The sequence below is a fragment of the Ambystoma mexicanum genome, unplaced genomic scaffold (assembly GCF_040938575.1).
Source record: "Ambystoma mexicanum isolate Mex_15411 unplaced genomic scaffold, UKY_AmexF1_1 Mex_scaf20, whole genome shotgun sequence".
Taxonomy (NCBI): domain Eukaryota; kingdom Metazoa; phylum Chordata; class Amphibia; order Caudata; family Ambystomatidae; genus Ambystoma; species Ambystoma mexicanum.
The window spans coordinates 3,178,901-3,202,088 of NW_027182434.1; the positions used below are offsets into that span (position 1 = coordinate 3,178,901).

The following is a 23,188-nucleotide window of genomic DNA, read 5'->3' on the forward strand; positions in this document are numbered from 1 at the left end:
GGTGTGGCATACCATCCGCTTGCGCATTGCGACAGAGGTGGCACTAATGAAGGAAGAGGTCAACGTTACGTTCTTCTTTAAAATGCAAGGCCAGGAAAAGTGGCAGCGGTGGGATTTGAACCCACGCCTCCGAAGAGACTGGAGCCTTAATCCAGCGCCTTAGACCGCTCGGCCACGCTACCTCCCTGCTAGTCGCCGAAAGCGGAACTTGACCCGTTGCCCGGCCCGCTTTAGTGCTTTGCCTTTTCTCCTTGGAAAGTCTGGAGACAGGCAGTGGAAGGGCAGGCAAACTGTCAGGTGCGCAGAGGAGGGGAGACCATGAGGCAAGGTGGGAGATGGGGGCAAGAAGTGAGAAAAAAACTAATCGCAAGCTAGGGCAGGATTCGGAAAGTGAAGCCGAAAAGGGGCTTAGCATGCAGCCCAGGGGTTTCTTTGACTGTCCTAAGCCCACAGGGACTTTGCCGTCCTCAGCTCATGAGACTTGAGATGGGTAGCTTGATTTGCTGAGGAAATGCGGGATGACAGATTCAACTCTGGAGTCAAACATAGCCCGGAACTATCGCCTTAAACTGAGTTTTAAGCCTGGTGCCGATAAAAAGAAAGAAATTAGCCTTAGATCGGGCAAGCCGTTTGACGGGGGAAAATGAGACCCCCTAGGCCAGCTAGGTGGTCGCTGGATGCTGTGCAGACATCAGCAGCTGTTCATTTCATGCCCTCACGTCTCCTCGTTAGTATAGTGGTCAGTATCCCCGCCCGACGGGGAGGTTAAACCTTTTCTGGATTTTTTTTAGTTCTTGACAAATATTCTTGAAGATTAGGCTGAGTCAAGTAGGGAATGGGTGCCAAGAACTGACTCTTTAAGAAAAAAGCACCGGCAACGCTAGTCATCGTACAATATTTGTGCACAATTGCTTACATTAGGCGGCCGGTCCACTTTATTGAGTCCCCCTCAGCACCATTTAGTGCTCCTGTTGTCTGCGAAGTCCAAATTGTAACCCTGAATCAGTTCCTCTTCTGACCCTTTGTATCATGTTACATGACGAGTAATGATCACCTGTTAGCTTTATCCCTAATTATAACTCTCACTCTTTCCCTGCATCTAACCCTAGCTCTAATCCCATCATTAACCTCGGTCCGGGCACACGCGTGAACCCTTACTCTCATCTCAGCCTCTCCTGGTGATACATCACACCTGGGATCGTTTGCTCCCTGTGGGCTGTGGGAAATTTGCTACCAGCACGCCCTGGAAGTGGGGCTCATTCCGCTGCAACGGGAGGTCTTCCCAGGACGCGTCACAGCTCAACGCAAGAGCTCCTGGGTTTCGAAGGCTCTTGCAGCAAGCCTTCACAAAGCAGCAGGGAGCGCCGTTCCAGATGGGAAACTTGAGACTGGATGTCCAGAAAAGCAAGACGTCAGAAGCGAAACCTTTTTCCTGCAGGGTGTGGCATACCATCCGCTTGCTCATTGCGACAGAGGTGGCACTAATGAAGGAAGAGGTCAACGTTACGTTCTTCTTTAAAATGCAAGGCCAGGAAAAGTGGCAGCGGTGGGATTTGAACCCACGCCTCCGAAGAGACTGGAGCCTTAATCCAGCGCCTTAGACCGCTCGGCCACGCTACCTCCCTGCTAGTCGCCGAAAGCGGAACTTGACCCGTTGCCCGGCCCGCTTTAGTGCTTTGCCTTTTCTCCTTGGAAAGTCTGGAGACAGGCAGTGGAAGGGCAGGCAAACTGTCAGGTGCGCAGAGGAGGGGAGACCATGAGGCAAGGTGGGAGATGGGGGCAAGAAGTGAGAAAAAAACTAATCGCAAGCTAGGGCAGGATTCGGAAAGTGAAGCCGAAAAGGGGCTTAGCATGCAGCCCAGGGGTTTCTTTGACTGTCCTAAGCCCACAGGGACTTTGCCGTCCTCAGCTCATGAGACTTGAGATGGGTAGCTTGATTTGCTGAGGAAATGCGGGATGACAGATTCAACTCTGGAGTCAAACATAGCCCGGAACTATCGCCTTAAACTGAGTTTTAAGCCTGGTGCCGATAAAAAGAAAGAAATTAGCCTTAGATCGGGCAAGCCGTTTGACGGGGGAAAATGAGACCCCCTAGGCCAGCTAGGTGGTCGCTGGATGCTGTGCAGACATCAGCAGCTGTTCATTTCATGCCCTCACGTCTCCTCGTTAGTATAGTGGTCAGTATCCCTGTCACGCGGGAGACCGGGGTTCAATTCCCCGACGGGGAGGTTAAACCTTTTCTGGATTTTTTTTAGTTCTTGACAAATATTCTTGAAGATTAGGCTGAGTCAAGTAGGGAATGGGTGCCAAGAACTGACTCTTTAAGAAAAAAGCACCGGCAACGCTAGTCATCGTACAATATTTGTGCACAATTGCTTACATTAGGCGGCCGGTCCACTTTATTGAGTCCCCCTCAGCACCATTTAGTGCTCCTGTTGTCTGCGAAGTCCAAATTGTAACCCTGAATCAGTTCCTCTTCTGACCCTTTGTATCATGTTACATGACGAGTAATGATCACCTGTTAGCTTTATCCCTAATTATAACTCTCACTCTTTCCCTGCATCTAACCCTAGCTCTAATCCCATCATTAACCTCGGTCCGGGCACACGCGTGAACCCTTACTCTCATCTCAGCCTCTCCTGGTGATACATCACACCTGGGATCGTTTGCTCCCTGTGGGCTGTGGGAAATTTGCTACCAGCACGCCCTGGAAGTGGGGCTCATTCCGCTGCAACGGGAGGTCTTCCCAGGACGCGTCACAGCTCAACGCAAGAGCTCCTGGGTTTCGAAGGCTCTTGCAGCAAGCCTTCACAAAGCAGCAGGGAGCGCCGTTCCAGATGGGAAACTTGAGACTGGATGTCCAGAAAAGCAAGACGTCAGAAGCGAAACCTTTTTCCTGCAGGGTGTGGCATACCATCCGCTTGCTCATTGCGACAGAGGTGGCACTAATGAAGGAAGAGGTCAACGTTACGTTCTTCTTTAAAATGCAAGGCCAGGAAAAGTGGCAGCGGTGGGATTTGAACCCACGCCTCCGAAGAGACTGGAGCCTTAATCCAGCGCCTTAGACCGCTCGGCCACGCTACCTCCCTGCTAGTCGCCGAAAGCGGAACTTGACCCGTTGCCCGGCCCGCTTTAGTGCTTTGCCTTTTCTCCTTGGAAAGTCTGGAGACAGGCAGTGGAAGGGCAGGCAAACTGTCAGGTGCGCAGAGGAGGGGAGACCATGAGGCAAGGTGGGAGATGGGGGCAAGAAGTGAGAAAAAAACTAATCGCAAGCTAGGGCAGGATTCGGAAAGTGAAGCCGAAAAGGGGCTTAGCATGCAGCCCAGGGGTTTCTTTGACTGTCCTAAGCCCACAGGGACTTTGCCGTCCTCAGCTCATGAGACTTGAGATGGGTAGCTTGATTTGCTGAGGAAATGCGGGATGACAGATTCAACTCTGGAGTCAAACATAGCCCGGAACTATCGCCTTAAACTGAGTTTTAAGCCTGGTGCCGATAAAAAGAAAGAAATTAGCCTTAGATCGGGCAAGCCGTTTGACGGGGGAAAATGAGACCCCCTAGGCCAGCTAGGTGGTCGCTGGATGCTGTGCAGACATCAGCAGCTGTTCATTTCATGCCCTCACGTCTCCTCGTTAGTATAGTGGTCAGTATCCCCGCCTGTCACGCGGGAGACCGGGGTTCAATTCCCCGACGGGGAGGTTAAACCTTTTCTGGATTTTTTTTAGTTCTTGACAAATATTCTTGAAGATTAGGCTGAGTCAAGTAGGGAATGGGTGCCAAGAACTGACTCTTTAAGAAAAAAGCACCGGCAACGCTAGTCATCGTACAATATTTGTGCACAATTGCTTACATTAGGCGGCCGGTCCACTTTATTGAGTCCCCCTCAGCACCATTTAGTGCTCCTGTTGTCTGCGAAGTCCAAATTGTAACCCTGAATCAGTTCCTCTTCTGACCCTTTGTATCATGTTACATGACGAGTAATGATCACCTGTTAGCTTTATCCCTAATTATAACTCTCACTCTTTCCCTGCATCTAACCCTAGCTCTAATCCCATCATTAACCTCGGTCCGGGCACACGCGTGAACCCTTACTCTCATCTCAGCCTCTCCTGGTGATACATCACACCTGGGATCGTTTGCTCCCTGTGGGCTGTGGGAAATTTGCTACCAGCACGCCCTGGAAGTGGGGCTCATTCCGCTGCAACGGGAGGTCTTCCCAGGACGCGTCACAGCTCAACGCAAGAGCTCCTGGGTTTCGAAGGCTCTTGCAGCAAGCCTTCACAAAGCAGCAGGGAGCGCCGTTCCAGATGGGAAACTTGAGACTGGATGTCCAGAAAAGCAAGACGTCAGAAGCGAAACCTTTTTCCTGCAGGGTGTGGCATACCATCCGCTTGCTCATTGCGACAGAGGTGGCACTAATGAAGGAAGAGGTCAACGTTACGTTCTTCTTTAAAATGCAAGGCCAGGAAAAGTGGCAGCGGTGGGATTTGAACCCACGCCTCCGAAGAGACTGGAGCCTTAATCCAGCGCCTTAGACCGCTCGGCCACGCTACCTCCCTGCTAGTCGCCGAAAGCGGAACTTGACCCGTTGCCCGGCCCGCTTTAGTGCTTTGCCTTTTCTCCTTGGAAAGTCTGGAGACAGGCAGTGGAAGGGCAGGCAAACTGTCAGGTGCGCAGAGGAGGGGAGACCATGAGGCAAGGTGGGAGATGGGGGCAAGAAGTGAGAAAAAAACTAATCGCAAGCTAGGGCAGGATTCGGAAAGTGAAGCCGAAAAGGGGCTTAGCATGCAGCCCAGGGGTTTCTTTGACTGTCCTAAGCCCACAGGGACTTTGCCGTCCTCAGCTCATGAGACTTGAGATGGGTAGCTTGATTTGCTGAGGAAATGCGGGATGACAGATTCAACTCTGGAGTCAAACATAGCCCGGAACTATCGCCTTAAACTGAGTTTTAAGCCTGGTGCCGATAAAAAGAAAGAAATTAGCCTTAGATCGGGCAAGCCGTTTGACGGGGGAAAATGAGACCCCCTAGGCCAGCTAGGTGGTCGCTGGATGCTGTGCAGACATCAGCAGCTGTTCATTTCATGCCCTCACGTCTCCTCGTTAGTATAGTGGTCAGTATCCCTGTCACGCGGGAGACCGGGGTTCAATTCCCCGACGGGGAGGTTAAACCTTTTCTGGATTTTTTTTAGTTCTTGACAAATATTCTTGAAGATTAGGCTGAGTCAAGTAGGGAATGGGTGCCAAGAACTGACTCTTTAAGAAAAAAGCACCGGCAACGCTAGTCATCGTACAATATTTGTGCACAATTGCTTACATTAGGCGGCCGGTCCACTTTATTGAGTCCCCCTCAGCACCATTTAGTGCTCCTGTTGTCTGCGAAGTCCAAATTGTAACCCTGAATCAGTTCCTCTTCTGACCCTTTGTATCATGTTACATGACGAGTAATGATCACCTGTTAGCTTTATCCCTAATTATAACTCTCACTCTTTCCCTGCATCTAACCCTAGCTCTAATCCCATCATTAACCTCGGTCCGGGCACACGCGTGAACCCTTACTCTCATCTCAGCCTCTCCTGGTGATACATCACACCTGGGATCGTTTGCTCCCTGTGGGCTGTGGGAAATTTGCTACCAGCACGCCCTGGAAGTGGGGCTCATTCCGCTGCAACGGGAGGTCTTCCCAGGACGCGTCACAGCTCAACGCAAGAGCTCCTGGGTTTCGAAGGCTCTTGCAGCAAGCCTTCACAAAGCAGCAGGGAGCGCCGTTCCAGATGGGAAACTTGAGACTGGATGTCCAGAAAAGCAAGACGTCAGAAGCGAAACCTTTTTCCTGCAGGGTGTGGCATACCATCCGCTTGCTCATTGCGACAGAGGTGGCACTAATGAAGGAAGAGGTCAACGTTACGTTCTTCTTTAAAATGCAAGGCCAGGAAAAGTGGCAGCGGTGGGATTTGAACCCACGCCTCCGAAGAGACTGGAGCCTTAATCCAGCGCCTTAGACCGCTCGGCCACGCTACCTCCCTGCTAGTCGCCGAAAGCGGAACTTGACCCGTTGCCCGGCCCGCTTTAGTGCTTTGCCTTTTCTCCTTGGAAAGTCTGGAGACAGGCAGTGGAAGGGCAGGCAAACTGTCAGGTGCGCAGAGGAGGGGAGACCATGAGGCAAGGTGGGAGATGGGGGCAAGAAGTGAGAAAAAAACTAATCGCAAGCTAGGGCAGGATTCGGAAAGTGAAGCCGAAAAGGGGCTTAGCATGCAGCCCAGGGGTTTCTTTGACTGTCCTAAGCCCACAGGGACTTTGCCGTCCTCAGCTCATGAGACTTGAGATGGGTAGCTTGATTTGCTGAGGAAATGCGGGATGACAGATTCAACTCTGGAGTCAAACATAGCCCGGAACTATCGCCTTAAACTGAGTTTTAAGCCTGGTGCCGATAAAAAGAAAGAAATTAGCCTTAGATCGGGCAAGCCGTTTGACGGGGGAAAATGAGACCCCCTAGGCCAGCTAGGTGGTCGCTGGATGCTGTGCAGACATCAGCAGCTGTTCATTTCATGCCCTCACGTCTCCTCGTTAGTATAGTGGTCAGTATCCCCGCCTGTCACGCGGGAGACCGGGGTTCAATTCCCCGACGGGGAGGTTAAACCTTTTCTGGATTTTTTTTAGTTCTTGACAAATATTCTTGAAGATTAGGCTGAGTCAAGTAGGGAATGGGTGCCAAGAACTGACTCTTTAAGAAAAAAGCACCGGCAACGCTAGTCATCGTACAATATTTGTGCACAATTGCTTACATTAGGCGGCCGGTCCACTTTATTGAGTCCCCCTCAGCACCATTTAGTGCTCCTGTTGTCTGCGAAGTCCAAATTGTAACCCTGAATCAGTTCCTCTTCTGACCCTTTGTATCATGTTACATGACGAGTAATGATCACCTGTTAGCTTTATCCCTAATTATAACTCTCACTCTTTCCCTGCATCTAACCCTAGCTCTAATCCCATCATTAACCTCGGTCCGGGCACACGCGTGAACCCTTACTCTCATCTCAGCCTCTCCTGGTGATACATCACACCTGGGATCGTTTGCTCCCTGTGGGCTGTGGGAAATTTGCTACCAGCACGCCCTGGAAGTGGGGCTCATTCCGCTGCAATGGGAGGTCTTCCCAGGACGCGTCACAGCTCAACGCAAGAGCTCCTGGGTTTCGAAGGCTCTTGCAGCAAGCCTTCACAAAGCAGCAGGGAGCGCCGTTCCAGATGGGAAACTTGAGACTGGATGTCCAGAAAAGCAAGACGTCAGAAGCGAAACCTTTTTCCTGCAGGGTGTGGCATACCATCCGCTTGCTCATTGCGACAGAGGTGGCACTAATGAAGGAAGAGGTCAACGTTACGTTCTTCTTTAAAATGCAAGGCCAGGAAAAGTGGCAGCGGTGGGATTTGAACCCACGCCTCCGAAGAGACTGGAGCCTTAATCCAGCGCCTTAGACCGCTCGGCCACGCTACCTCCCTGCTAGTCGCCGAAAGCGGAACTTGACCCGTTGCCCGGCCCGCTTTAGTGCTTTGCCTTTTCTCCTTGGAAAGTCTGGAGACAGGCAGTGGAAGGGCAGGCAAACTGTCAGGTGCGCAGAGGAGGGGAGACCATGAGGCAAGGTGGGAGATGGGGGCAAGAAGTGAGAAAAAAACTAATCGCAAGCTAGGGCAGGATTCGGAAAGTGAAGCCGAAAAGGGGCTTAGCATGCAGCCCAGGGGTTTCTTTGACTGTCCTAAGCCCACAGGGACTTTGCCGTCCTCAGCTCATGAGACTTGAGATGGGTAGCTTGATTTGCTGAGGAAATGCGGGATGACAGATTCAACTCTGGAGTCAAACATAGCCCGGAACTATCGCCTTAAACTGAGTTTTAAGCCTGGTGCCGATAAAAAGAAAGAAATTAGCCTTAGATCGGGCAAGCCGTTTGACGGGGGAAAATGAGACCCCCTAGGCCAGCTAGGTGGTCGCTGGATGCTGTGCAGACATCAGCAGCTGTTCATTTCATGCCCTCACGTCTCCTCGTTAGTATAGTGGTCAGTATCCCCGCCTGTCACGCGGGAGACCGGGGTGAGGTTAAACCTTTTCTGGATTTTTTTTAGTTCTTGACAAATATTCTTGAAGATTAGGCTGAGTCAAGTAGGGAATGGGTGCCAAGAACTGACTCTTTAAGAAAAAAGCACCGGCAACGCTAGTCATCGTACAATATTTGTGCACAATTGCTTACATTAGGCGGCCGGTCCACTTTATTGAGTCCCCCTCAGCACCATTTAGTGCTCCTGTTGTCTGCGAAGTCCAAATTGTAACCCTGAATCAGTTCCTCTTCTGACCCTTTGTATCATGTTACATGACGAGTAATGATCACCTGTTAGCTTTATCCCTAATTATAACTCTCACTCTTTCCCTGCATCTAACCCTAGCTCTAATCCCATCATTAACCTCGGTCCGGGCACACGCGTGAACCCCTACTCTCATCTCAGCCTCTCCTGGTGATACATCACACCTGGGATCGTTTGCTCCCTGTGGGCTGTGGGAAATTTGCTACCAGCACGCCCTGGAAGTGGGGCTCATTCCGCTGCAACGGGAGGTCTTCCCAGGACGCGTCACAGCTCAACGCAAGAGCTCCTGGGTTTCGAAGGCTCTTGCAGCAAGCCTTCACAAAGCAGCAGGGAGCGCCGTTCCAGATGGGAAACTTGAGACTGGATGTCCAGAAAAGCAAGACGTCAGAAGCGAAACCTTTTTCCTGCAGGGTGTGGCATACCATCCGCTTGCTCATTGCGACAGAGGTGGCACTAATGAAGGAAGAGGTCAACGTTACGTTCTTCTTTAAAATGCAAGGCCAGGAAAAGTGGCAGCAGTGGGATTTGAACCCACGCCTCCGAAGAGACTGGAGCCTTAATCCAGCGCCTTAGACCGCTCGGCCACGCTACCTCCCTGCTAGTCGCCGAAAGCGGAACTTGACCCGTTGCCCGGCCCGCTTTAGTGCTTTGCCTTTTCTCCTTGGAAAGTCTGGAGACAGGCAGTGGAAGGGCAGGCAAACTGTCAGGTGCGCAGAGGAGGGGAGACCATGAGGCAAGGTGGGAGATGGGGGCAAGAAGTGAGAAAAAAACTAATCGCAAGCTAGGGCAGGATTCGGAAAGTGAAGCCGAAAAGGGGCTTAGCATGCAGCCCAGGGGTTTCTTTGACTGTCCTAAGCCCACAGGGACTTTGCCGTCCTCAGCTCATGAGACTTGAGATGGGTAGCTTGATTTGCTGAGGAAATGCGGGATGACAGATTCAACTCTGGAGTCAAACATAGCCCGGAACTATCGCCTTAAACTGAGTTTTAAGCCTGGTGCCGATAAAAAGAAAGAAATTAGCCTTAGATCGGGCAAGCCGTTTGACGGGGGAAAATGAGACCCCCTAGGCCAGCTAGGTGGTCGCTGGATGCTGTGCAGACATCAGCAGCTGTTCATTTCATGCCCTCACGTCTCCTCGTTAGTATAGTGGTCAGTATCCCTGTCACGCGGGAGACCGGGGTTCAATTCCCCGACGGGGAGGTTAAACCTTTTCTGGATTTTTTTTAGTTCTTGACAAATATTCTTGAAGATTAGGCTGAGTCAAGTAGGGAATGGGTGCCAAGAACTGACTCTTTAAGAAAAAAGCACCGGCAACGCTAGTCATCGTACAATATTTGTGCACAATTGCTTACATTAGGCGGCCGGTCCACTTTATTGAGTCCCCCTCAGCACCATTTAGTGCTCCTGTTGTCTGCGAAGTCCAAATTGTAACCCTGAATCAGTTCCTCTTCTGACCCTTTGTATCATGTTACATGACGAGTAATGATCACCTGTTAGCTTTATCCCTAATTATAACTCTCACTCTTTCCCTGCATCTAACCCTAGCTCTAATCCCATCATTAACCTCGGTCCGGGCACACGCGTGAACCCTTACTCTCATCTCAGCCTCTCCTGGTGATACATCACACCTGGGATCGTTTGCTCCCTGTGGGCTGTGGGAAATTTGCTACCAGCACGCCCTGGAAGTGGGGCTCATTCCGCTGCAACGGGAGGTCTTCCCAGGACGCGTCACAGCTCAACGCAAGAGCTCCTGGGTTTCGAAGGCTCTTGCAGCAAGCCTTCACAAAGCAGCAGGGAGCGCCGTTCCAGATGGGAAACTTGAGACTGGATGTCCAGAAAAGCAAGACGTCAGAAGCGAAACCTTTTTCCTGCAGGGTGTGGCATACCATCCGCTTGCTCATTGCGACAGAGGTGGCACTAATGAAGGAAGAGGTCAACGTTACGTTCTTCTTTAAAATGCAAGGCCAGGAAAAGTGGCAGCGGTGGGATTTGAACCCACGCCTCCGAAGAGACTGGAGCCTTAATCCAGCGCCTTAGACCGCTCGGCCACGCTACCTCCCTGCTAGTCGCCGAAAGCGGAACTTGACCCGTTGCCCGGCCCGCTTTAGTGCTTTGCCTTTTCTCCTTGGAAAGTCTGGAGACAGGCAGTGGAAGGGCAGGCAAACTGTCAGGTGCGCAGAGGAGGGGAGACCATGAGGCAAGGTGGGAGATGGGGGCAAGAAGTGAGAAAAAAACTAATCGCAAGCTAGGGCAGGATTCGGAAAGTGAAGCCGAAAAGGGGCTTAGCATGCAGCCCAGGGGTTTCTTTGACTGTCCTAAGCCCACAGGGACTTTGCCGTCCTCAGCTCATGAGACTTGAGATGGGTAGCTTGATTTGCTGAGGAAATGCGGGATGACAGATTCAACTCTGGAGTCAAACATAGCCCGGAACTATCGCCTTAAACTGAGTTTTAAGCCTGGTGCCGATAAAAAGAAAGAAATTAGCCTTAGATCGGGCAAGCCGTTTGACGGGGGAAAATGAGACCCCCTAGGCCAGCTAGGTGGTCGCTGGATGCTGTGCAGACATCAGCAGCTGTTCATTTCATGCCCTCACGTCTCCTCGTTAGTATAGTGGTCAGTATCCCCGCCTGTCACGCGGGAGACCGGGGTTCAATTCCCCGACGGGGAGGTTAAACCTTTTCTGGATTTTTTTTAGTTCTTGACAAATATTCTTGAAGATTAGGCTGAGTCAAGTAGGGAATGGGTGCCAAGAACTGACTCTTTAAGAAAAAAGCACCGGCAACGCTAGTCATCGTACAATATTTGTGCACAATTGCTTACATTAGGCGGCCGGTCCACTTTATTGAGTCCCCCTCAGCACCATTTAGTGCTCCTGTTGTCTGCGAAGTCCAAATTGTAACCCTGAATCAGTTCCTCTTCTGACCCTTTGTATCATGTTACATGACGAGTAATGATCACCTGTTAGCTTTATCCCTAATTATAACTCTCACTCTTTCCCTGCATCTAACCCTAGCTCTAATCCCATCATTAACCTCGGTCCGGGCACACGCGTGAACCCTTACTCTCATCTCAGCCTCTCCTGGTGATACATCACACCTGGGATCGTTTGCTCCCTGTGGGCTGTGGGAAATTTGCTACCAGCACGCCCTGGAAGTGGGGCTCATTCCGCTGCAACGGGAGGTCTTCCCAGGACGCGTCACAGCTCAACGCAAGAGCTCCTGGGTTTCGAAGGCTCTTGCAGCAAGCCTTCACAAAGCAGCAGGGAGCGCCGTTCCAGATGGGAAACTTGAGACTGGATGTCCAGAAAAGCAAGACGTCAGAAGCGAAACCTTTTTCCTGCAGGGTGTGGCATACCATCCGCTTGCTCATTGCGACAGAGGTGGCACTAATGAAGGAAGAGGTCAACGTTACGTTCTTCTTTAAAATGCAAGGCCAGGAAAAGTGGCAGCGGTGGGATTTGAACCCACGCCTCCGAAGAGACTGGAGCCTTAATCCAGCGCCTTAGACCGCTCGGCCACGCTACCTCCCTGCTAGTCGCCGAAAGCGGAACTTGACCCGTTGCCCGGCCCGCTTTAGTGCTTTGCCTTTTCTCCTTGGAAAGTCTGGAGACAGGCAGTGGAAGGGCAGGCAAACTGTCAGGTGCGCAGAGGAGGGGAGACCATGAGGCAAGGTGGGAGATGGGGGCAAGAAGTGAGAAAAAAACTAATCGCAAGCTAGGGCAGGATTCGGAAAGTGAAGCCGAAAAGGGGCTTAGCATGCAGCCCAGGGGTTTCTTTGACTGTCCTAAGCCCACAGGGACTTTGCCGTCCTCAGCTCATGAGACTTGAGATGGGTAGCTTGATTTGCTGAGGAAATGCGGGATGACAGATTCAACTCTGGAGTCAAACATAGCCCGGAACTATCGCCTTAAACTGAGTTTTAAGCCTGGTGCCGATAAAAAGAAAGAAATTAGCCTTAGATCGGGCAAGCCGTTTGACGGGGGAAAATGAGACCCCCTAGGCCAGCTAGGTGGTCGCTGGATGCTGTGCAGACATCAGCAGCTGTTCATTTCATGCCCTCACGTCTCCTCGTTAGTATAGTGGTCAGTATCCCCGCCTGTCACGCGGGAGACCGGGGTTCAATTCCCCGACGGGGAGGTTAAACCTTTTCTGGATTTTTTTTAGTTCTTGACAAATATTCTTGAAGATTAGGCTGAGTCAAGTAGGGAATGGGTGCCAAGAACTGACTCTTTAAGAAAAAAGCACCGGCAACGCTAGTCATCGTACAATATTTGTGCACAATTGCTTACATTAGGCGGCCGGTCCACTTTATTGAGTCCCCCTCAGCACCATTTAGTGCTCCTGTTGTCTGCGAAGTCCAAATTGTAACCCTGAATCAGTTCCTCTTCTGACCCTTTGTATCATGTTACATGACGAGTAATGATCACCTGTTAGCTTTATCCCTAATTATAACTCTCACTCTTTCCCTGCATCTAACCCTAGCTCTAATCCCATCATTAACCTCGGTCCGGGCACACGCGTGAACCCTTACTCTCATCTCAGCCTCTCCTGGTGATACATCACACCTGGGATCGTTTGCTCCCTGTGGGCTGTGGGAAATTTGCTACCAGCACGCCCTGGAAGTGGGGCTCATTCCGCTGCAACGGGAGGTCTTCCCAGGACGCGTCACAGCTCAACGCAAGAGCTCCTGGGTTTCGAAGGCTCTTGCAGCAAGCCTTCACAAAGCAGCAGGGAGCGCCGTTCCAGATGGGAAACTTGAGACTGGATGTCCAGAAAAGCAAGACGTCAGAAGCGAAACCTTTTTCCTGCAGGGTGTGGCATACCATCCGCTTGCTCATTGCGACAGAGGTGGCACTAATGAAGGAAGAGGTCAACGTTACGTTCTTCTTTAAAATGCAAGGCCAGGAAAAGTGGCAGCGGTGGGATTTGAACCCACGCCTCCGAAGAGACTGGAGCCTTAATCCAGCGCCTTAGACCGCTCGGCCACGCTACCTCCCTGCTAGTCGCCGAAAGCGGAACTTGACCCGTTGCCCGGCCCGCTTTAGTGCTTTGCCTTTTCTCCTTGGAAAGTCTGGAGACAGGCAGTGGAAGGGCAGGCAAACTGTCAGGTGCGCAGAGGAGGGGAGACCATGAGGCAAGGTGGGAGATGGGGGCAAGAAGTGAGAAAAAAACTAATCGCAAGCTAGGGCAGGATTCGGAAAGTGAAGCCGAAAAGGGGCTTAGCATGCAGCCCAGGGGTTTCTTTGACTGTCCTAAGCCCACAGGGACTTTGCCGTCCTCAGCTCATGAGACTTGAGATGGGTAGCTTGATTTGCTGAGGAAATGCGGGATGACAGATTCAACTCTGGAGTCAAACATAGCCCGGAACTATCGCCTTAAACTGAGTTTTAAGCCTGGTGCCGATAAAAAGAAAGAAATTAGCCTTAGATCGGGCAAGCCGTTTGACGGGGGAAAATGAGACCCCCTAGGCCAGCTAGGTGGTCGCTGGATGCTGTGCAGACATCAGCAGCTGTTCATTTCATGCCCTCACGTCTCCTCGTTAGTATAGTGGTCAGTATCCCCGCCTGTCACGCGGGAGACCGGGGTTCAATTCCCCGACGGGGAGGTTAAACCTTTTCTGGATTTTTTTTAGTTCTTGACAAATATTCTTGAAGATTAGGCTGAGTCAAGTAGGGAATGGGTGCCAAGAACTGACTCTTTAAGAAAAAAGCACCGGCAACGCTAGTCATCGTACAATATTTGTGCACAATTGCTTACATTAGGCGGCCGGTCCACTTTATTGAGTCCCCCTCAGCACCATTTAGTGCTCCTGTTGTCTGCGAAGTCCAAATTGTAACCCTGAATCAGTTCCTCTTCTGACCCTTTGTATCATGTTACATGACGAGTAATGATCACCTGTTAGCTTTATCCCTAATTATAACTCTCACTCTTTCCCTGCATCTAACCCTAGCTCTAATCCCATCATTAACCTCGGTCCGGGCACACGCGTGAACCCCTACTCTCATCTCAGCCTCTCCTGGTGATACATCACACCTGGGATCGTTTGCTCCCTGTGGGCTGTGGGAAATTTGCTACCAGCACGCCCTGGAAGTGGGGCTCATTCCGCTGCAACGGGAGGTCTTCCCAGGACGCGTCACAGCTCAACGCAAGAGCTCCTGGGTTTCGAAGGCTCTTGCAGCAAGCCTTCACAAAGCAGCAGGGAGCGCCGTTCCAGATGGGAAACTTGAGACTGGATGTCCAGAAAAGCAAGACGTCAGAAGCGAAACCTTTTTCCTGCAGGGTGTGGCATACCATCCGCTTGCTCATTGCGACAGAGGTGGCACTAATGAAGGAAGAGGTCAACGTTACGTTCTTCTTTAAAATGCAAGGCCAGGAAAAGTGGCAGCGGTGGGATTTGAACCCACGCCTCCGAAGAGACTGGAGCCTTAATCCAGCGCCTTAGACCGCTCGGCCACGCTACCTCCCTGCTAGTCGCCGAAAGCGGAACTTGACCCGTTGCCCGGCCCGCTTTAGTGCTTTGCCTTTTCTCCTTGGAAAGTCTGGAGACAGGCAGTGGAAGGGCAGGCAAACTGTCAGGTGCGCAGAGGAGGGGAGACCATGAGGCAAGGTGGGAGATGGGGGCAAGAAGTGAGAAAAAAACTAATCGCAAGCTAGGGCAGGATTCGGAAAGTGAAGCCGAAAAGGGGCTTAGCATGCAGCCCAGGGGTTTCTTTGACTGTCCTAAGCCCACAGGGACTTTGCCGTCCTCAGCTCATGAGACTTGAGATGGGTAGCTTGATTTGCTGAGGAAATGCGGGATGACAGATTCAACTCTGGAGTCAAACATAGCCCGGAACTATCGCCTTAAACTGAGTTTTAAGCCTGGTGCCGATAAAAAGAAAGAAATTAGCCTTAGATCGGGCAAGCCGTTTGACGGGGGAAAATGAGACCCCCTAGGCCAGCTAGGTGGTGGCTGGATGCTGTGCAGACATCAGCAGCTGTTCATTTCATGCCCTCACGTCTCCTCGTTAGTATAGTGGTCAGTATCCCTGTCACGCGGGAGACCGGGGTTCAATTCCCCGACGGGGAGGTTAAACCTTTTCTGGATTTTTTTTAGTTCTTGACAAATATTCTTGAAGATTAGGCTGAGTCAAGTAGGGAATGGGTGCCAAGAACTGACTCTTTAAGAAAAAAGCACCGGCAACGCTAGTCATCGTACAATATTTGTGCACAATTGCTTACATTAGGCGGCCGGTCCACTTTATTGAGTCCCCCTCAGCACCATTTAGTGCTCCTGTTGTCTGCGAAGTCCAAATTGTAACCCTGAATCAGTTCCTCTTCTGACCCTTTGTATCATGTTACATGACGAGTAATGATCACCTGTTAGCTTTATCCCTAATTATAACTCTCACTCTTTCCCTGCATCTAACCCTAGCTCTAATCCCATCATTAACCTCGGTCCGGGCACACGCGTGAACCCTTACTCTCATCTCAGCCTCTCCTGGTGATACATCACACCTGGGATCGTTTGCTCCCTGTGGGCTGTGGGAAATTTGCTACCAGCACGCCCTGGAAGTGGGGCTCATTCCGCTGCAACGGGAGGTCTTCCCAGGACGCGTCACAGCTCAACGCAAGAGCTCCTGGGTTTCGAAGGCTCTTGCAGCAAGCCTTCACAAAGCAGCAGGGAGCGCCGTTCCAGATGGGAAACTTGAGACTGGATGTCCAGAAAAGCAAGACGTCAGAAGCGAAACCTTTTTCCTGCAGGGTGTGGCATACCATCCGCTTGCTCATTGCGACAGAGGTGGCACTAATGAAGGAAGAGGTCAACGTTACGTTCTTCTTTAAAATGCAAGGCCAGGAAAAGTGGCAGCGGTGGGATTTGAACCCACGCCTCCGAAGAGACTGGAGCCTTAATCCAGCGCCTTAGACCGCTCGGCCACGCTACCTCCCTGCTAGTCGCCGAAAGCGGAACTTGACCCGTTGCCCGGCCCGCTTTAGTGCTTTGCCTTTTCTCCTTGGAAAGTCTGGAGACAGGCAGTGGAAGGGCAGGCAAACTGTCAGGTGCGCAGAGGAGGGGAGACCATGAGGCAAGGTGGGAGATGGGGGCAAGAAGTGAGAAAAAAACTAATCGCAAGCTAGGGCAGGATTCGGAAAGTGAAGCCGAAAAGGGGCTTAGCATGCAGCCCAGGGGTTTCTTTGACTGTCCTAAGCCCACAGGGACTTTGCCGTCCTCAGCTCATGAGACTTGAGATGGGTAGCTTGATTTGCTGAGGAAATGCGGGATGACAGATTCAACTCTGGAGTCAAACATAGCCCGGAACTATCGCCTTAAACTGAGTTTTAAGCCTGGTGCCGATAAAAAGAAAGAAATTAGCCTTAGATCGGGCAAGCCGTTTGACGGGGGAAAATGAGACCCCCTAGGCCAGCTAGGTGGTCGCTGGATGCTGTGCAGACATCAGCAGCTGTTCATTTCATGCCCTCACGTCTCCTCGTTAGTATAGTGGTCAGTATCCCCGCCTGTCACGCGGGAGACCGGGGTTCAATTCCCCGACGGGGAGGTTAAACCTTTTCTGGATTTTTTTTAGTTCTTGACAAATATTCTTGAAGATTAGGCTGAGTCAAGTAGGGAATGGGTGCCAAGAACTGACTCTTTAAGAAAAAAGCACCGGCAACGCTAGTCATCGTACAATATTTGTGCACAATTGCTTACATTAGGCGGCCGGTCCACTTTATTGAGTCCCCCTCAGCACCATTTAGTGCTCCTGTTGTCTGCGAAGTCCAAATTGTAACCCTGAATCAGTTCCTCTTCTGACCCTTTGTATCATGTTACATGACGAGTAATGATCACCTGTTAGCTTTATCCCTAATTATAACTCTCACTCTTTCCCTGCATCTAACCCTAGCTCTAATCCCATCATTAACCTCGGTCCGGGCACACGCGTGAACCCTTACTCTCATCTCAGCCTCTCCTGGTGATACATCACACCTGGGATCGTTTGCTCCCTGTGGGCTGTGGGAAATTTGCTACCAGCACGCCCTGGAAGTGGGGCTCATTCCGCTGCAACGGGAGGTCTTCCCAGGACGCGTCACAGCTCAACGCAAGAGCTCCTGGGTTTCGAAGGCTCTTGCAGCAAGCCTTCACAAAGCAGCAGGGAGCGCCGTTCCAGATGGGAAACTTGAGACTGGATGTCCAGAAAAGCAAGACGTCAGAAGCGAAACCTTTTTCCTGCAGGGTGTGGCATACCATCCGCTTGCTCATTGCGACAGAGGTGGCACTAATGAAGGAAGAGGTCAACGTTACGTTCTTCTTTAAAATGCAAGGCCAGGAAAAGTGGCAGCGGTGGGATTTGAACCCACGCCTCCGAAGAGACTGGAGCCTTAATCCAGCGCCTTAGACCGCTCGGCCACGCTACCTCCCTGCTAGTCGCCGAAAGCGGAACTTGACCCGTTGCCCGGCCCGCTTTAGTGCTTTGCCTTTTCTCCTTGGAAAGTCTGGAGACAGGCAGTGGAAGGGCAGGCAAACTGTCAGGTGCGCAGAGGAGGGGAGACCATGAGGCAAGGTGGGAGATGGGGGCAAGAAGTGAGAAAAAAACTAATCGCAAGCTAGGGCAGGATTCGGAAAGTGAAGCCGAAAAGGGGCTTAGCATGCAGCCCAGGGGTTTCTTTGACTGTCCTAAGCCCACAGGGACTTTGCCGTCCTCAGCTCATGAGACTTGAGATGGGTAGCTTGATTTGCTGAGGAAATGCGGGATGACAGATTCAACTCTGGAGTCAAACATAGCCCGGAACTATCGCCTTAAACTGAGTTTTAAGCCTGGTGCCGATAAAAAGAAAGAAATTAGCCTTAGATCGGGCAAGCCGTTTGACGGGGGAAAATGAGACCCCCTAGGCCAGCTAGGTGGTCGCTGGATGCTGTGCAGACATCAGCAGCTGTTCATTTCATGCCCTCACGTCTCCTCGTTAGTATAGTGGTCAGTATCCCCGCCTGTCACGCGGGAGACCGGGGTTCAATTCCCCGACGGGGAGGTTAAACCTTTTCTGGATTTTTTTTAGTTCTTGACAAATATTCTTGAAGATTAGGCTGAGTCAAGTAGGGAATGGGTGCCAAGAACTGACTCTTTAAGAAAAAAGCACCGGCAACGCTAGTCATCGTACAATATTTGTGCACAATTGCTTACATTAGGCGGCCGGTCCACTTTATTGAGTCCCCCTCAGCACCATTTAGTGCTCCTGTTGTCTGCGAAGTCCAAATTGTAACCCTGAATCAGTTCCTCTTCTGACCCTTTGTATCATGTTACATGACGAGTAATGATCACCTGTTAGCTTTATCCCTAATTATAACTCTCACTCTTTCCCTGCATCTAACCCTAGCTCTAATCCCATCATTAACCTCGGTCCGGGCACACGCGTGAACCCTTACTCTCATCTCAGCCTCTCCTGGTGATACATCACACCTGGGATCGTTTGCTCCCTGTGGGCTGTGGGAAATTTGCTACCAGCACGCCCTGGAAGTGGGGCTCATTCCGCTGCAACGGGAGGTCTTCCCAGGACGCGTCACAGCTCAACGCAAGAGCTCCTGGGTTTCGAAGGCTCTTGCAGCAAGCCTTCACAAAGCAGCAGGGAGCGCCGTTCCAGATGGGAAACTTGAGACTGGATGTCCAGAAAAGCAAGACGTCAGAAGCGAAACCTTTTTCCTGCAGGGTGTGGCATACCATCCGCTTGCTCATTGCGACAGAGGTGGCACTAATGAAGGAAGAGGTCAACGTTACGTTCTTCTTTAAAATGCAAGGCCAGGAAAAGTGGCAGCGGTGGGATTTGAACCCACGCCTCCGAAGAGACTGGAGCCTTAATCCAGCGCCTTAGACCGCTCGGCCACGCTACCTCCCTGCTAGTCGCCGAAAGCGGAACTTGACCCGTTGCCCGGCCCGCTTTAGTGCTTTGCCTTTTCTCCTTGGAAAGTCTGGAGACAGGCAGTGGAAGGGCAGGCAAACTGTCAGGTGCGCAGAGGAGGGGAGACCATGAGGCAAGGTGGGAGATGGGGGCAAGAAGTGAGAAAAAAACTAATCGCAAGCTAGGGCAGGATTCGGAAAGTGAAGCCGAAAAGGGGCTTAGCATGCAGCCCAGGGGTTTCTTTGACTGTCCTAAGCCCACAGGGACTTTGCCGTCCTCAGCTCATGAGACTTGAGATGGGTAGCTTGATTTGCTGAGGAAATGCGGGATGACAGATTCAACTCTGGAGTCAAACATAGCCCGGAACTATCGCCTTAAACTGAGTTTTAAGCCTGGTGCCGATAAAAAGAAAGAAATTAGCCTTAGATCGGGCAAGCCGTTTGACGGGGGAAAATGAGACCCCCTAGGCCAGCTAGGTGGTCGCTGGATGCTGTGCAGACATCAGCAGCTGTTCATTTCATGCCCTCACGTCTCCTCGTTAGTATAGTGGTCAGTATCCCCGCCTGTCACGCGGGAGACCGGGGTTCAATTCCCCGACGGGGAGGTTAAACCTTTTCTGGATTTTTTTTAGTTCTTGACAAATATTCTTGAAGATTAGGCTGAGTCAAGTAGGGAATGGGTGCCAAGAACTGACTCTTTAAGAAAAAAGCACCGGCAACGCTAGTCATCGTACAATATTTGTGCACAATTGCTTACATTAGGCGGCCGGTCCACTTTATTGAGTCCCCCTCAGCACCATTTAGTGCTCCTGTTGTCTGCGAAGTCCAAATTGTAACCCTGAATCAGTTCCTCTTCTGACCCTTTGTATCATGTTACATGACGAGTAATGATCACCTGTTAGCTTTATCCCTAATTATAACTCTCACTCTTTCCCTGCATCTAACCCTAGCTCTAATCCCATCATTAACCTCGGTCCGGGCACACGCGTGAACCCTTACTCTCATCTCAGCCTCTCCTGGTGATACATCACACCTGGGATCGTTTGCTCCCTGTGGGCTGTGGGAAATTTGCTACCAGCACGCCCTGGAAGTGGGGCTCATTCCGCTGCAACGGGAGGTCTTCCCAGGACGCGTCACAGCTCAACGCAAGAGCTCCTGGGTTTCGAAGGCTCTTGCAGCAAGCCTTCACAAAGCAGCAGGGAGCGCCGTTCCAGATGGGAAACTTGAGACTGGATGTCCAGAAAAGCAAGACGTCAGAAGCGAAACCTTTTTCCTGCAGGGTGTGGCATACCATCCGCTTGCTCATTGCGACAGAGGTGGCACTAATGAAGGAAGAGGTCAACGTTACGTTCTTCTTTAAAATGCAAGGCCAGGAAAAGTGGCAGCGGTGGGATTTGAACCCACGCCTCCGAAGAGACTGGAGCCTTAATCCAGCGCCTTAGACCGCTCGGCCACGCTACCTCCCTGCTAGTCGCCGAAAGCGGAACTTGACCCGTTGCCCGGCCCGCTTTAGTGCTTTGCCTTTTCTCCTTGGAAAGTCTGGAGACAGGCAGTGGAAGGGCAGGCAAACTGTCAGGTGCGCAGAGGAGGGGAGACCATGAGGCAAGGTGGGAGATGGGGGCAAGAAGTGAGAAAAAAACTAATCGCAAGCTAGGGCAGGATTCGGAAAGTGAAGCCGAAAAGGGGCTTAGCATGCAGCCCAGGGGTTTCTTTGACTGTCCTAAGCCCACAGGGACTTTGCCGTCCTCAGCTCATGAGACTTGAGATGGGTAGCTTGATTTGCTGAGGAAATGCGGGATGACAGATTCAACTCTGGAGTCAAACATAGCCCGGAACTATCGCCTTAAACTGAGTTTTAAGCCTGGTGCCGATAAAAAGAAAGAAATTAGCCTTAGATCGGGCAAGCCGTTTGACGGGGGAAAATGAGACCCCCTAGGCCAGCTAGGTGGTCGCTGGATGCTGTGCAGACATCAGCAGCTGTTCATTTCATGCCCTCACGTCTCCTCGTTAGTATAGTGGTCAGTATCCCCGCCTGTCACGCGGGAGACCGGGGTTCAATTCCCCGACGGGGAGGTTAAACCTTTTCTGGATTTTTTTTAGTTCTTGACAAATATTCTTGAAGATTAGGCTGAGTCAAGTAGGGAATGGGTGCCAAGAACTGACTCTTTAAGAAAAAAGCACCGGCAACGCTAGTCATCGTACAATATTTGTGCACAATTGCTTACATTAGGCGGCCGGTCCACTTTATTGAGTCCCCCTCAGCACCATTTAGTGCTCCTGTTGTCTGCGAAGTCCAAATTGTAACCCTGAATCAGTTCCTCTTCTGACCCTTTGTATCATGTTACATGACGAGTAATGATCACCTGTTAGCTTTATCCCTAATTATAACTCTCACTCTTTCCCTGCATCTAACCCTAGCTCTAATCCCATCATTAACCTCGGTCCGGGCACACGCGTGAACCCCTACTCTCATCTCAGCCTCTCCTGGTGATACATCACACCTGGGATCGTTTGCTCCCTGTGGGCTGTGGGAAATTTGCTACCAGCACGCCCTGGAAGTGGGGCTCATTCCGCTGCAACGGGAGGTCTTCCCAGGACGCGTCACAGCTCAACGCAAGAGCTCCTGGGTTTCGAAGGCTCTTGCAGCAAGCCTTCACAAAGCAGCAGGGAGCGCCGTTCCAGATGGGAAACTTGAGACTGGATGTCCAGAAAAGCAAGACGTCAGAAGCGAAACCTTTTTCCTGCAGGGTGTGGCATACCATCCGCTTGCTCATTGCGACAGAGGTGGCACTAATGAAGGAAGAGGTCAACGTTACGTTCTTCTTTAAAATGCAAGGCCAGGAAAAGTGGCAGCGGTGGGATTTGAACCCACGCCTCCGAAGAGACTGGAGCCTTAATCCAGCGCCTTAGACCGCTCGGCCACGCTACCTCCCTGCTAGTCGCCGAAAGCGGAACTTGACCCGTTGCCCGGCCCGCTTTAGTGCTTTGCCTTTTCTCCTTGGAAAGTCTGGAGACAGGCAGTGGAAGGGCAGGCAAACTGTCAGGTGCGCAGAGGAGGGGAGACCATGAGGCAAGGTGGGAGATGGGGGCAAGAAGTGAGAAAAAAACTAATCGCAAGCTAGGGCAGGATTCGGAAAGTGAAGCCGAAAAGGGGCTTAGCATGCAGCCCAGGGGTTTCTTTGACTGTCCTAAGCCCACAGGGACTTTGCCGTCCTCAGCTCATGAGACTTGAGATGGGTAGCTTGATTTGCTGAGGAAATGCGGGATGACAGATTCAACTCTGGAGTCAAACATAGCCCGGAACTATCGCCTTAAACTGAGTTTTAAGCCTGGTGCCGATAAAAAGAAAGAAATTAGCCTTAGATCGGGCAAGCCGTTTGACGGGGGAAAATGAGACCCCCTAGGCCAGCTAGGTGGTGGCTGGATGCTGTGCAGACATCAGCAGCTGTTCATTTCATGCCCTCACGTCTCCTCGTTAGTATAGTGGTCAGTATCCCTGTCACGCGGGAGACCGGGGTTCAATTCCCCGACGGGGAGGTTAAACCTTTTCTGGATTTTTTTTAGTTCTTGACAAATATTCTTGAAGATTAGGCTGAGTCAAGTAGGGAATGGGTGCCAAGAACTGACTCTTTAAGAAAAAAGCACCGGCAACGCTAGTCATCGTACAATATTTGTGCACAATTGCTTACATTAGGCGGCCGGTCCACTTTATTGAGTCCCCCTCAGCACCATTTAGTGCTCCTGTTGTCTGCGAAGTCCAAATTGTAACCCTGAATCAGTTCCTCTTCTGACCCTTTGTATCATGTTACATGACGAGTAATGATCACCTGTTAGCTTTATCCCTAATTATAACTCTCACTCTTTCCCTGCATCTAACCCTAGCTCTAATCCCATCATTAACCTCGGTCCGGGCACACGCGTGAACCCTTACTCTCATCTCAGCCTCTCCTGGTGATACATCACACCTGGGATCGTTT

The 23,188-nt window shown here is 51.3% G+C and overlaps 24 non-coding genes across 24 annotated transcripts; 9 read left to right on the forward strand and 15 right to left on the reverse strand.

The window, feature by feature from the left end:
• Positions 1 to 100: 100 nt before the first annotated feature.
• Positions 101 to 182, reverse strand: TRNAL-AAG (transfer RNA leucine (anticodon AAG)). Its single transcript has one exon. It is a non-coding gene; the product is annotated as a tRNA-Leu (tRNA).
• Positions 183 to 1,538: 1,356 nt separating this feature from the next.
• Positions 1,539 to 1,620, reverse strand: TRNAL-AAG (transfer RNA leucine (anticodon AAG)). Its single transcript has one exon. It is a non-coding gene; the product is annotated as a tRNA-Leu (tRNA).
• Positions 1,621 to 3,002: 1,382 nt separating this feature from the next.
• TRNAL-AAG (transfer RNA leucine (anticodon AAG)) lies at positions 3,003 to 3,084 on the reverse strand. Its single transcript has one exon. It is a non-coding gene; the product is annotated as a tRNA-Leu (tRNA).
• Positions 3,085 to 3,624: 540 nt separating this feature from the next.
• TRNAD-GUC (transfer RNA aspartic acid (anticodon GUC)) lies at positions 3,625 to 3,696 on the forward strand. Its single transcript has one exon. It is a non-coding gene; the product is annotated as a tRNA-Asp (tRNA).
• Positions 3,697 to 4,470: 774 nt separating this feature from the next.
• On the reverse strand, positions 4,471 to 4,552 carry TRNAL-AAG (transfer RNA leucine (anticodon AAG)). The gene has a single exon. It is a non-coding gene; the product is annotated as a tRNA-Leu (tRNA).
• A 1,382-nt stretch (positions 4,553 to 5,934) lies between these two features.
• TRNAL-AAG (transfer RNA leucine (anticodon AAG)) lies at positions 5,935 to 6,016 on the reverse strand. The gene has a single exon. It is a non-coding gene; the product is annotated as a tRNA-Leu (tRNA).
• A 540-nt stretch (positions 6,017 to 6,556) lies between these two features.
• On the forward strand, positions 6,557 to 6,628 carry TRNAD-GUC (transfer RNA aspartic acid (anticodon GUC)). Its single transcript has one exon. It is a non-coding gene; the product is annotated as a tRNA-Asp (tRNA).
• A 774-nt stretch (positions 6,629 to 7,402) lies between these two features.
• On the reverse strand, positions 7,403 to 7,484 carry TRNAL-AAG (transfer RNA leucine (anticodon AAG)). The gene has a single exon. It is a non-coding gene; the product is annotated as a tRNA-Leu (tRNA).
• A 2,834-nt stretch (positions 7,485 to 10,318) lies between these two features.
• TRNAL-AAG (transfer RNA leucine (anticodon AAG)) lies at positions 10,319 to 10,400 on the reverse strand. The gene has a single exon. It is a non-coding gene; the product is annotated as a tRNA-Leu (tRNA).
• Positions 10,401 to 10,940: 540 nt separating this feature from the next.
• On the forward strand, positions 10,941 to 11,012 carry TRNAD-GUC (transfer RNA aspartic acid (anticodon GUC)). Its single transcript has one exon. It is a non-coding gene; the product is annotated as a tRNA-Asp (tRNA).
• A 774-nt stretch (positions 11,013 to 11,786) lies between these two features.
• Positions 11,787 to 11,868, reverse strand: TRNAL-AAG (transfer RNA leucine (anticodon AAG)). Its single transcript has one exon. It is a non-coding gene; the product is annotated as a tRNA-Leu (tRNA).
• Positions 11,869 to 12,408: 540 nt separating this feature from the next.
• TRNAD-GUC (transfer RNA aspartic acid (anticodon GUC)) lies at positions 12,409 to 12,480 on the forward strand. Its single transcript has one exon. It is a non-coding gene; the product is annotated as a tRNA-Asp (tRNA).
• A 774-nt stretch (positions 12,481 to 13,254) lies between these two features.
• TRNAL-AAG (transfer RNA leucine (anticodon AAG)) lies at positions 13,255 to 13,336 on the reverse strand. The gene has a single exon. It is a non-coding gene; the product is annotated as a tRNA-Leu (tRNA).
• A 540-nt stretch (positions 13,337 to 13,876) lies between these two features.
• On the forward strand, positions 13,877 to 13,948 carry TRNAD-GUC (transfer RNA aspartic acid (anticodon GUC)). The gene has a single exon. It is a non-coding gene; the product is annotated as a tRNA-Asp (tRNA).
• Positions 13,949 to 14,722: 774 nt separating this feature from the next.
• Positions 14,723 to 14,804, reverse strand: TRNAL-AAG (transfer RNA leucine (anticodon AAG)). Its single transcript has one exon. It is a non-coding gene; the product is annotated as a tRNA-Leu (tRNA).
• A 1,382-nt stretch (positions 14,805 to 16,186) lies between these two features.
• TRNAL-AAG (transfer RNA leucine (anticodon AAG)) lies at positions 16,187 to 16,268 on the reverse strand. The gene has a single exon. It is a non-coding gene; the product is annotated as a tRNA-Leu (tRNA).
• A 540-nt stretch (positions 16,269 to 16,808) lies between these two features.
• TRNAD-GUC (transfer RNA aspartic acid (anticodon GUC)) lies at positions 16,809 to 16,880 on the forward strand. The gene has a single exon. It is a non-coding gene; the product is annotated as a tRNA-Asp (tRNA).
• Positions 16,881 to 17,654: 774 nt separating this feature from the next.
• TRNAL-AAG (transfer RNA leucine (anticodon AAG)) lies at positions 17,655 to 17,736 on the reverse strand. Its single transcript has one exon. It is a non-coding gene; the product is annotated as a tRNA-Leu (tRNA).
• Positions 17,737 to 18,276: 540 nt separating this feature from the next.
• Positions 18,277 to 18,348, forward strand: TRNAD-GUC (transfer RNA aspartic acid (anticodon GUC)). The gene has a single exon. It is a non-coding gene; the product is annotated as a tRNA-Asp (tRNA).
• A 774-nt stretch (positions 18,349 to 19,122) lies between these two features.
• Positions 19,123 to 19,204, reverse strand: TRNAL-AAG (transfer RNA leucine (anticodon AAG)). The gene has a single exon. It is a non-coding gene; the product is annotated as a tRNA-Leu (tRNA).
• Positions 19,205 to 19,744: 540 nt separating this feature from the next.
• Positions 19,745 to 19,816, forward strand: TRNAD-GUC (transfer RNA aspartic acid (anticodon GUC)). The gene has a single exon. It is a non-coding gene; the product is annotated as a tRNA-Asp (tRNA).
• Positions 19,817 to 20,590: 774 nt separating this feature from the next.
• Positions 20,591 to 20,672, reverse strand: TRNAL-AAG (transfer RNA leucine (anticodon AAG)). Its single transcript has one exon. It is a non-coding gene; the product is annotated as a tRNA-Leu (tRNA).
• Positions 20,673 to 21,212: 540 nt separating this feature from the next.
• Positions 21,213 to 21,284, forward strand: TRNAD-GUC (transfer RNA aspartic acid (anticodon GUC)). Its single transcript has one exon. It is a non-coding gene; the product is annotated as a tRNA-Asp (tRNA).
• Positions 21,285 to 22,058: 774 nt separating this feature from the next.
• On the reverse strand, positions 22,059 to 22,140 carry TRNAL-AAG (transfer RNA leucine (anticodon AAG)). The gene has a single exon. It is a non-coding gene; the product is annotated as a tRNA-Leu (tRNA).
• Between the last annotated feature and the right edge of the window lie 1,048 nt (positions 22,141 to 23,188).